Source organism: Octodon degus, unplaced genomic scaffold (assembly GCF_000260255.1).
Source record: "Octodon degus isolate 3935 unplaced genomic scaffold, OctDeg1.0 scaffold00020, whole genome shotgun sequence".
In the NCBI taxonomy this organism is placed as follows: domain Eukaryota; kingdom Metazoa; phylum Chordata; class Mammalia; order Rodentia; family Octodontidae; genus Octodon; species Octodon degus.
Window position 1 is genome coordinate 4,238,835 of NW_004524596.1, and position 9,693 is coordinate 4,248,527.

General features: G+C 38.2%; 1 pseudogene; it reads left to right on the top strand.

Annotated features, from left to right (window-relative positions):
* The first annotated feature begins 2,360 nt into the window (after positions 1-2,360).
* On the top strand, positions 2,361-8,272 carry LOC101575392 (annotated as a pseudogene).
* Positions 8,273-9,693: the final 1,421 nt, after the last annotated feature.

A 9,693-nucleotide genomic window follows, 5' to 3' on the forward strand; every position in this document is an offset into this window, starting at 1 on the left:
TTTTTTTTTTTGGTGGAATCAGGGATTGAACTCAGGCCCTTGCACTTGCCAGACAAGTGCTTATTCCACTGACCCATCTCCCCGGCCCCTTAACTTACATTTTTAATAATATTATTTTTTTTTAAACTTGGAATTGGGATGAGTGGCAGAGGAAGGAGTCCAGAGCGTTGCCCCTATCTTACCAGCTGTGCAGGGAGAGGGATGCTCAAATCAGCCCCATGACTTTAAGACCCCAGGGTTGTGGGTATAGACAACCTTGGGCTTAAATGGAAAGTCAAGAGGGCAAAATACACAAAAACTAATATTGACAATGCTACACTTGTCTCTGTGCAGTAAGCTGTTAGCTTACTGATACCAACTAGAGTATATTGATATCCAATGATCTATTTTAATACTGTTCATTGTCCTTTCTCATTTAGTGATGGAAAAAATTAAGAATGCATTATTGCAACTATATATGCATATCTTCAATCATGTCTCATAATTTTTTCAAAAGCACATTTTATTTCTTGAACTGATCTAAAATGCTTAATTTGTTTCAGTATGAAAACATTTGTCGACCTGGTTCAATGGAGGAATTCATCACGCAAAGACTGGTAGAGAAAGTCATGTGATCAATAAACACATTAGCATAGTAATAGTTTGGGATATATACAGCACAGTAATAAAAAATTACAGTGAACTATTTGACCCAAACATTCATATTAACTTTCCTCAGGCAAAATGACAAAATTTAACACTTTGTTAACATTTGTGAGGTTATGCTATTTAAGGACCTATTAGTAAAGAAACCATACACAGCTTTTTTTTAAAAAAGTCAATTTGCTGGCTTAGTTCAACAGTTACATGAATTTCTCCAGTTTGACAGGGTTTCCTATTTCCTTAATTTTCCACTTTGTGCATAGAAATCTTAACGAAGTATTTGTGTGGGAAATAAAATTTATGTCAACAGATGTTTTCTTTGAGCTATATTTTTAGGACTTACTTCTAAGATGATACTTTGTATTTTACATGAGCATTTACTCAAAATGATATGGATACGATGTGGCTACTTTTCTTTTGAAATGAAATAAAGAGAAATGAAAGGTTGCAGACAAAACTGTGTTATTAGCAATTAATTCTCTGTTCTAGCTTGTTTCCTTGACTTTATATCTCCCCTTAGAATCACCTCTAAAATCACCTGCCCTTAGAATCATCTCCTTTGACAATCATCTCCAAGGGGAATGCAAGCAATTTTGGACTACTGGCTAAGCATAAATTTGTTATCTAAAACCTGTCGATGAATGTTCAGTGTCAAACAAGGATTAAACCCACTTGTTTATTCCATCCACTCAATACAACTAAAAATGCAATCAGAATACAAGATTTTATGACATCAGAATAAAACAGCGATATAATGGGCTTGGAGGGGAATCATGACACTTAGAGAAAGCCCTGTACTGCGCTACAGCTCATGTGACCCAAAAATAGGACCCGGTGAACTAGAGAGGATGGAGTGTTAGTTTTCCCCTGCTGGGGCAAATACCAGAGAAAATCAATTTAAAGAGGAGAAAATTTTATTTTGATTCATGGTTTCAGAAATTTCAGCCCACAGTGAGCTGGTTTCATTACTTCTGAGCCATTGTTGAGGCCATACATTATGTGTAAGTGCATGGCGGAGCACAGCTGGTCGCCTCACGGTGGCCAGAGCAAAGAGCAATGGAGGAAGGGGAAGAGTGAGAGAGGAAGGGGTCAAAACGTACACTTGATATCTTAACTTCTTTCCTCTTTGCTGAGACAAAATATCCAACAACCACAAGTGAAGTGAGGAAAGATATTTATCTCACTCTTTTTAGATATTTCAATTTATAGTTGGCTGGCCCCAAGGCAGGGTGGTATGGTAGGATATCAGCACAGAGGATAAATAGTCCATGGCAAAATGAGACAGGCAGAGGACAACGAGCATCAAACTAGAAACAACACTAACCCTCTTTTTGTCCCTTATAGTTTATCCAGATTCCTATTGTTAGAGTGGATAGTACTCACATCCAGGATGAGGTGCCCTTGTCCTACCCAGAACTATGCCAAAGCAGTCAGTGGATTAATGTAGTAATCACTGACTCTTGATTGCAACATGACATCCTTAATCCTAGCACCATGCATTCTAGATCCAACTACCTCTTAAAAGGACCCCTTATGCTTACATGAAGCTTTGGGATGGACATCTAGACACAAGCTGTAACACACAAAAATCACATCCCAAGTGATCCACTACTTCCAACCAGAATCCATCTTTTATTGTTACCACATATCAACAGCATACAGTATGGGGACCACCTCCTTAAAATATCCAAAGTACAGAATCATCTGGCTAACCAGAGATGGAGGTACGTGAGAGAAATTCAGAGGAGATCCATTCTATAATGTGGGTATTCTAAAATGGGGGAGGGGGTAAACATACCCAGACACAGAGTCAACCTAAAGAAGGAATACATTACCTTGAGTCCATTGTCAGTACCCCAAGACTACAGCTCCAGATGCCATGGAACCCACAGAAGGAGAGCCACAGATGGCATTCCATGAAGCACTAGAGAAAGAAAGAGGCAGGAAAGCCAGCCTAGAGCAGGCCTTCTACTGACTTGGCCAACACTCAGAGCACTGGATCTGCCGAAATCACTGGGTGCTCCTGTAGATCTAGTATACACTCTTGGCCCCAACAGGAGAAATCTCCTGTAACCAGCAGAGGGTACTGAGTGCCAGGGAGCCCTATATGTCACAAAACTCACAGGCAGGAAGGTGAAAGCTTTATAGAGGACAGAGAAGACCTAGAGGAAGTCAAAGAGACTGTTAAGCAAAAATATGAGATATCATTCACTCAGAGCTCTATAGAGGTAGATGATAGGTAGAAAGATAGATAGATAGATAGATAGATAGATAGATAGATAGATAGATAGATAGATAGACTGATCGAGAGATAGAGTATATATGAGAAAATGATAATAAGAATTAATTAGTGTCAATCTAAATAGTACATTTTATGGGAAACCTAGAGTAACCCTCACATAAAGGTACTAACTACAAACATTAGCATATAAGCAGGCTCAGAACTTCTCAAAGATTTCTCTATCTCCAATTATACTTTCTTTGTTCTGTATTCATTTTCCCATTCTTAACAATATTTTTATTAATCCTACATAGCAGTTCTCCATTCAAAATATAAAAGTTGTATCAACAAAGATTGTTCTCATCTTTTTCCCCAACAGTGTCATTTCTTTTCCTCTTCTATCTGATTTACACCTTCCCTTTTCTCTTCCTTTTTCCTTTTCTCTACACAACACAGCAAGCCTACAGGTAGTGCCAGCTATAGTACAGCTATAATATGTATGTAATATGTAAATCAAGATGAAATTTTTTGAACACCTTTTAATGTACATAAGAAAGACATGAATGGATCTGTTGATGTTGGTACAAAGGACAGAGATTTTCCTTACAGTACAGTAAGCAGGTCTTAATCCCACTCAATTGAAAAAGGAGAAGAAGTAGATAAAGAACAAAGAGAAATCCAAACCAAGACCACACCCCTGGAAAGCAGACATTAACAAAACAAGTTCCTGCTACTAGCCATGAAAGAAAGGAAGAAAGGAAGGGGGGAATAACAGAAGAAAGGAAGGGAGTGAAGGAGGGAGGGAGGGAGGAAAGGAAGAAGGAAGGAAGGAAGGAAGGAAGGAAGGAAGGAAGGAAGGAAGGAAGGAAGGAAGGAGAAAGAAAGAAAGAAAGAAAGAAAGAAAGAAAGAAAGAAAGAAAGAAAGAAAGAAAGAGAAAGGAAGAAAGAAAGAGAAAGAAGAGAGAGAGAGAGAGAGAGAGAGAGAGAGAGAGAGAGAGAGAGAAAGCGAGAAAGAGAAATGCCTTCTAGTCTTTCAAAGATGATTTGGTATACATCAAAGAATCAAGAGGGAGAAAATGAAAAAGTAAAAGTTTGAATTGTATGAAATGATAAAAGAAGAAACTTGGTGGTGTGGGTGTGGGGGAGTCCTCATGCAATGTATTGTACACCAGTATTGAGCCCAAAGAGAAAAGGATTAGGAAAAATACCATTAACAATGTCCTCAAGGAAAATTAAATAATAGGAATTAACCTGGTGAAGGAAGAAAAAGACCTTTTTAATGAAAGCTGTACTACTTTTACTGCACACTGCAACTGGCTAGAGCCCTACATCCACTGCATTTTCAGGTGAAACTGCAAAGGAAATCTAAACTGCTTGGAATGGGATTGGTGAGCATATTTGGTTAGGAGAAATAGATGAGAACAGTTTTCATAACAATGAAGATCCCAGCTGTAAGAGGAGAAGAAAGAACTCATTTGTGGGCCTGGCAAACCTCGGAGCCACATATTACCTCAACACATTTCTTCAAGTGTGGTTTCTCATTATGAAGCTTTGTATTTGGGACTAAGCACCTGCACCAACCACATGAGGGGAGCTGATGTACAGGACAAAAATGATTGTGAACCTCAGTCTATTTGTGACAATATCCAGTACTTGTTTGCTTTGTTGCAAAACAGTAACAGATAATGCATTGAATCATCCAGGTTTGTTAAAGCCTTAGGCTTATATACTGGGCAACAACAGAATGCTCAGCAATTTTTGAAGCTGTTTATATCTGTATAGGATGATATTTTCTCTAAACAGAAAAATTCAGGTATAGAGTGCATTGTGCAGCAGCAGTTCTATGGGGAATAAGTTTTTGTAACTGTCTACAATCAGTTTTGTCAGAAATTTCTGACATTGCCAGTGAAGTGGAAGACCCAATACTATTATGGACTGCTGGACTCTTTTAGAATATTTTTCTGAGTTAACACACCCATAATATTCAAATAACAGAACTTAACAAAAAAGAGGATACAGATGATTGTCCATTTTGTATCTGTGTATTCAAAATGGTTAGGATAGATATATAGTTATATTCTCTTAATGAATCGAGGGATTTGTTCTAATGGTGTTTGTAAAGAGGATATCATGTCTGCATCTTGTACAGCAATTAACCTCTAGGAAGAACGTATGCAATGTGTTAATTATTGAAACTGTCCTAACAATTTGGATTGAAACTGTCTCATTGCTATTTGTTTTTCAATAAAATTATGGGAAAAAACAGAAAAATAAAAATAAAATAAAATCAGTTTTGGAGAGTATCTATGTTGTTATCTGAGTTCTACAATTGAGTTAAATACCTAAGATCGCAAACAGTAGACAGATAGCATCTCAGAATTTTTTTCCATAATTTTACTGATAAACAAATAGCAATGAGACAGTTTCAAATCAAATTGGTAGGACAGTTTCAATAATTCACACATTGCATACATTCTTCCTAGTGGTTAATTGCTGTACAAGAGGCGGACATGATATCCTATTTACAAACACCATTAGAACAAATCCCTCTATTCATTAAGAGAATGTAACTATATATCATCCTAACCACTTTGAATACACAGATACAAAATGGACATTCATCTGTATCCCCTTTTTTTGTTAAGTTCTATTATTTGAATATTATAGGTGTGTAAACTCAGGAAAATATTCTAAAAGAGTCCAGTAGCCCATAATAGTATTGGGTCTTCCGCTTCACTGGCAATGTCAGAAATTGTTGACCTGAGTCCCTTATAGCTCAACATAACTGCATGGCTTTACTTCTTATATTTCGTTTTTATACTTTTCTGCCGGATGGTTAAGACCAAGATAAAGCAGGACCTATGCAACAAGAGTTGTAGCTTTTGAGACTGATAAGGTCAGTGAAATCCCCTCAGGATTTATCCTGAGATCCTGTACCTCAGATTGTAGAACCTTTGTCAGTGTCAGCCATGTGAATGAGTCATGGCCATTGCTTGGCCAGCATCTCAGAATTTTTAAAGGAAGAAAATTTAGAACAATGCCATCGATACTTTTGTGAAAATTGTCAAAGCGAACAAAACACTACAAGGACTATTTGGCTTCTAAGCCTTTCTTGCACATTGAACTTGCAACTAATGAACTTTGTCTTTGACAGGCAAACTGGAGATGAGAAAAAGTTAAATACCTGCATAGGATTCTCAGCAATTCTGGAGATGGAGCCTTACTTCAAACATAAAGATGGGTCTTATGTGCATGAACTCAGAGTGGTGCTCATTACCCATGTGAAATATCAATAGTCCAGTAAATGATACAAGTTTAATGATGAAGTTTAGGAAAGATGAAGGGGAAGAAATTATAATAAGGAATTGAGGAAGGTCTAGCAGAGGCCTGAAAACTACAGACATGCAGACACAAGTGTGTTAAAAGGACTCATTGTTCTTGAAATATAAACACTATGGTTTTTGGACTGAGAAGCCAAGAGATGCCCAAAAGGACTGTGGATGTTCCAGCCTTTCTTGAAGAGCTGGTAGATCAAGATAATTGCAGATTTGAGGAGTGGTGTGTTGGAATGGTCGAGATGTGTAAACAAAGTGTGGACATGGAAGAGTAAAGCAGGGAGAGGTTAAGGAGCTGTTCCACAGGTTTCCTGCTGGAGCTCAGCTCCATGAGTTTGCCTTTCTTGAATGACTGCTAGAGTGCTTGGTTGAATTGACACCTACCAAGCCTGTGGATAATCATGCCTGTGTCCCCATGACAAACTTCATCCAGGTAAAATCTCAATTATGAAGAGAATTTCTGAATATACAGCAGACATTCTCTACAGTAGAAATAAAGGAAATCCAAGATTAACTGTGAAAGGTACATGTAGTAGAATATTCCATGTGTTGCATCTGAAGAACCAAGTAAATGAAGATTATAAAATGGATAATAATAGGCTGAAAAAATAGGAAAGGGCAATGATCATCCTTGAAGAGTTCATGACAGCTAGCCCTTGAACAACAAGACAGACAAATGGGAATGCAGACCAAAGCAGTGGGAAAAGGAATGGCAATACCTTCCTTTAGATGAATCAAAGGTGGGAAGAAAAGAAGTAGGAGAATTAAATTTCAATAAAGACATTCTGTGTCTAAACAGGGAATTGTGCATCTCTGAAAATGAATGAAGGCTTATCTATAAAGAGGCATAGAACAAACAGCAGCAGTACTTCCCAAAGGCTCCTGAGTTTCCAAGTTACAAAGTGTGTGCTGTTCACAGCATGACATTTTAGAAAGAGAAGGGAAAGACAATGAAGCCTTACATAAGATGACCCCAAATGAGCACAAGACCTCTTTTCTGAATTTGTTTCAGGACAAAAACAGTATGTTTTATTTACTGGCCAGAGGATACAGACATCCTCTATGTTGTGTCAGATCTTCATAGGAGAATGGTGGAATTTTGTTAGATCTCCTAAAAGGTGTAGTCCTGTGTCACTGCTAGGAGATCATACCCTTCTGTGTCCCTATGGGAGACTTATGTTTACATTTGCTTCCCTGACCAAAGAAGAGTAAATTTATAGCCCTGATATAACCAAGTGAATGGCAAATGATACAAAAGCTGTTTATTGTGGATTATATAATTAAAATCACAAAAATTGAAGTGGAAGATATAAACCCTTCAGAAATTCACTACACTTCTGAACCTAATCTCTGTCCCAACTGCAAATAAAGGTCCTGTGCCAGCAGCAGAGAGACCTTCAGGGACACAATCAGGCCACCATCTATAACCACAAAGCAGGAGACAATAAAAAAGTGATGGAGACTTCAGCTCAGGGGCTGGGGAGATGACTCAGTAGAATAAGTGCTTGCTTGGCAAGCCCAAGGTCCTGAGTTCAATCCCTCGTTCTGCCAAAAAAGAAAAGAAAGAAACAAAAAACAATGAAAGAAACAAAGAAAGAAAGAAAGAAAGAGTGCAGCTCTCGAGCTGAATGTGAATAGTTCCAAAACAGAGGAGGACAAGGAAGAAGCGAAAGCAGATGGAGAAAAAGATCCAGCTTTTAATCAAAGCAATGGAGGAGCAAAGCAGCAAAAGATACCATCAAATTTGTATAGCCTTATCAAAAGCAAGCCATTCAACGGATTAGGCAACATGGCAAAATTTGTGTTGAGAAGGCACTTCTTGCTTCTGCAAACCAAACATTAAAATTCAGGTCATGCATGCAATTTCATTTGCTCTTTTTGACAAGAATTTATCAACTGATGGAAAGATGTTAAGTGATGATTGCATCACCTTTGGTATCCTGGGTGTCACATCCAAATCTGTCCCTTGATTAAAGACGGATGAGCCATTTGCAGATTAGGTTGCAATGGATGACATCATGCAAGTTTTTATGCCAGAGAAGGGTTTAAAGGTAGTGGTCTACCTGGACATTAATCTTTGAACACTTTCTGACTGTTATTAAATTACCTGAAGGAAAGAGGAGATTGACATGTTGGGGCATTAAAGAAAAGGTGTATTTAAGAATTAAACCATTACATGACTCCCAAAAGTCAAAAATCCTTTCAATAGTGACTGCCCAAAATGCCTCATGTCAAATAAAGTAGGTTGTTCTGGTGGATGTTGAAATTCAAGGAAATATTTCAAATTTAATATTTGAAGGAGTAGTAGGAAGAAAGGGAATCAAATAAAAATTGAACAAGTAGCAAAAAAATTAAATCATGTATACATATGAGATATATAATCATGGAAGGAAATAAAGTCCTGTAGTATTTCCTTACTTGAGTTGCATACCAGATGCACTGGTCCACAAAGGATTTGTATCACAGCATATGGGACAGCAAACATCCTACACTGAACTAACAGTGATTCTTTAGAGACATAACCTGCTTACCCATACCTTTCTTGGGCTCATCTTCTATTTTCAGTAAAGCATGAAAGTGAAGAACTTGGATTGATAGATAAATAGATAGGTAGACAGACAGATAGACAGACAGACAGACAGACAGACAGACAGACAGACAGAGAGATAAAACAAGTACTTTGTTCTGCCAACTCTGGAATTCAGCAAGTTCTTCCACCATCAGCTCCTCTGTATGGTCATCAACAAGGACCTGTATGTCTGTACCATCAAAGTCCACACCTATCGCCATGTGCAGACTCAGTCTCTTCCACTGCCTATATATCAGACCCTTCAAAGTCAGTTTGTAAGATATTATGACTATGGATTCCTCCAGGAAGAGTTTAAGGTCCAGTACATAAATTCTTTCTTGGCTTTGTCAGGGAAATTGATGCTGTGGAGAACATTGGAATATTTCTTCCAGCACTCTTTGAGAGTGAAGGATATCTCTTTATTAATATTAAAACATCTGGTGAAGAGTGCCATTCTGTACAGTATATTGAAAATATACATCTCTTGATGGTCCATGGATTTCTGTAGAAATGTCCCATTGGGAGGGAGGAACTTGAACTTTATGAAGTCATACTCAAGATCCATATCTTCCACCAAGACTGGAGGATGTGTTGGGGCATTGTCCATCAGAAGAAGACACCTGTCATGCAGTAGGCTATCAGAAGATTACACCTTAATATTTCTGGTGCATGTGAATGCCTTGTGCAACAATTCCATGAACAGTTACTTTGTGATCCCAACTTTCTCATTAGCTCTCCAATTAACAGGCAGTCTGGCCTCGTTCATATTTTGTTACTTGAATGGACAAGGAATCCGTGAATGGTACACCAGGAGTGGCTTAGTCTTTGCATCAATACTTGATTTCAGGACCCAGTCCTAGCCCAGGTCCGGTGAGTGTGCAGAGTTTCCTGCTACCCTGCGCTGGCGGGACCAGTCCCAGCCCAGG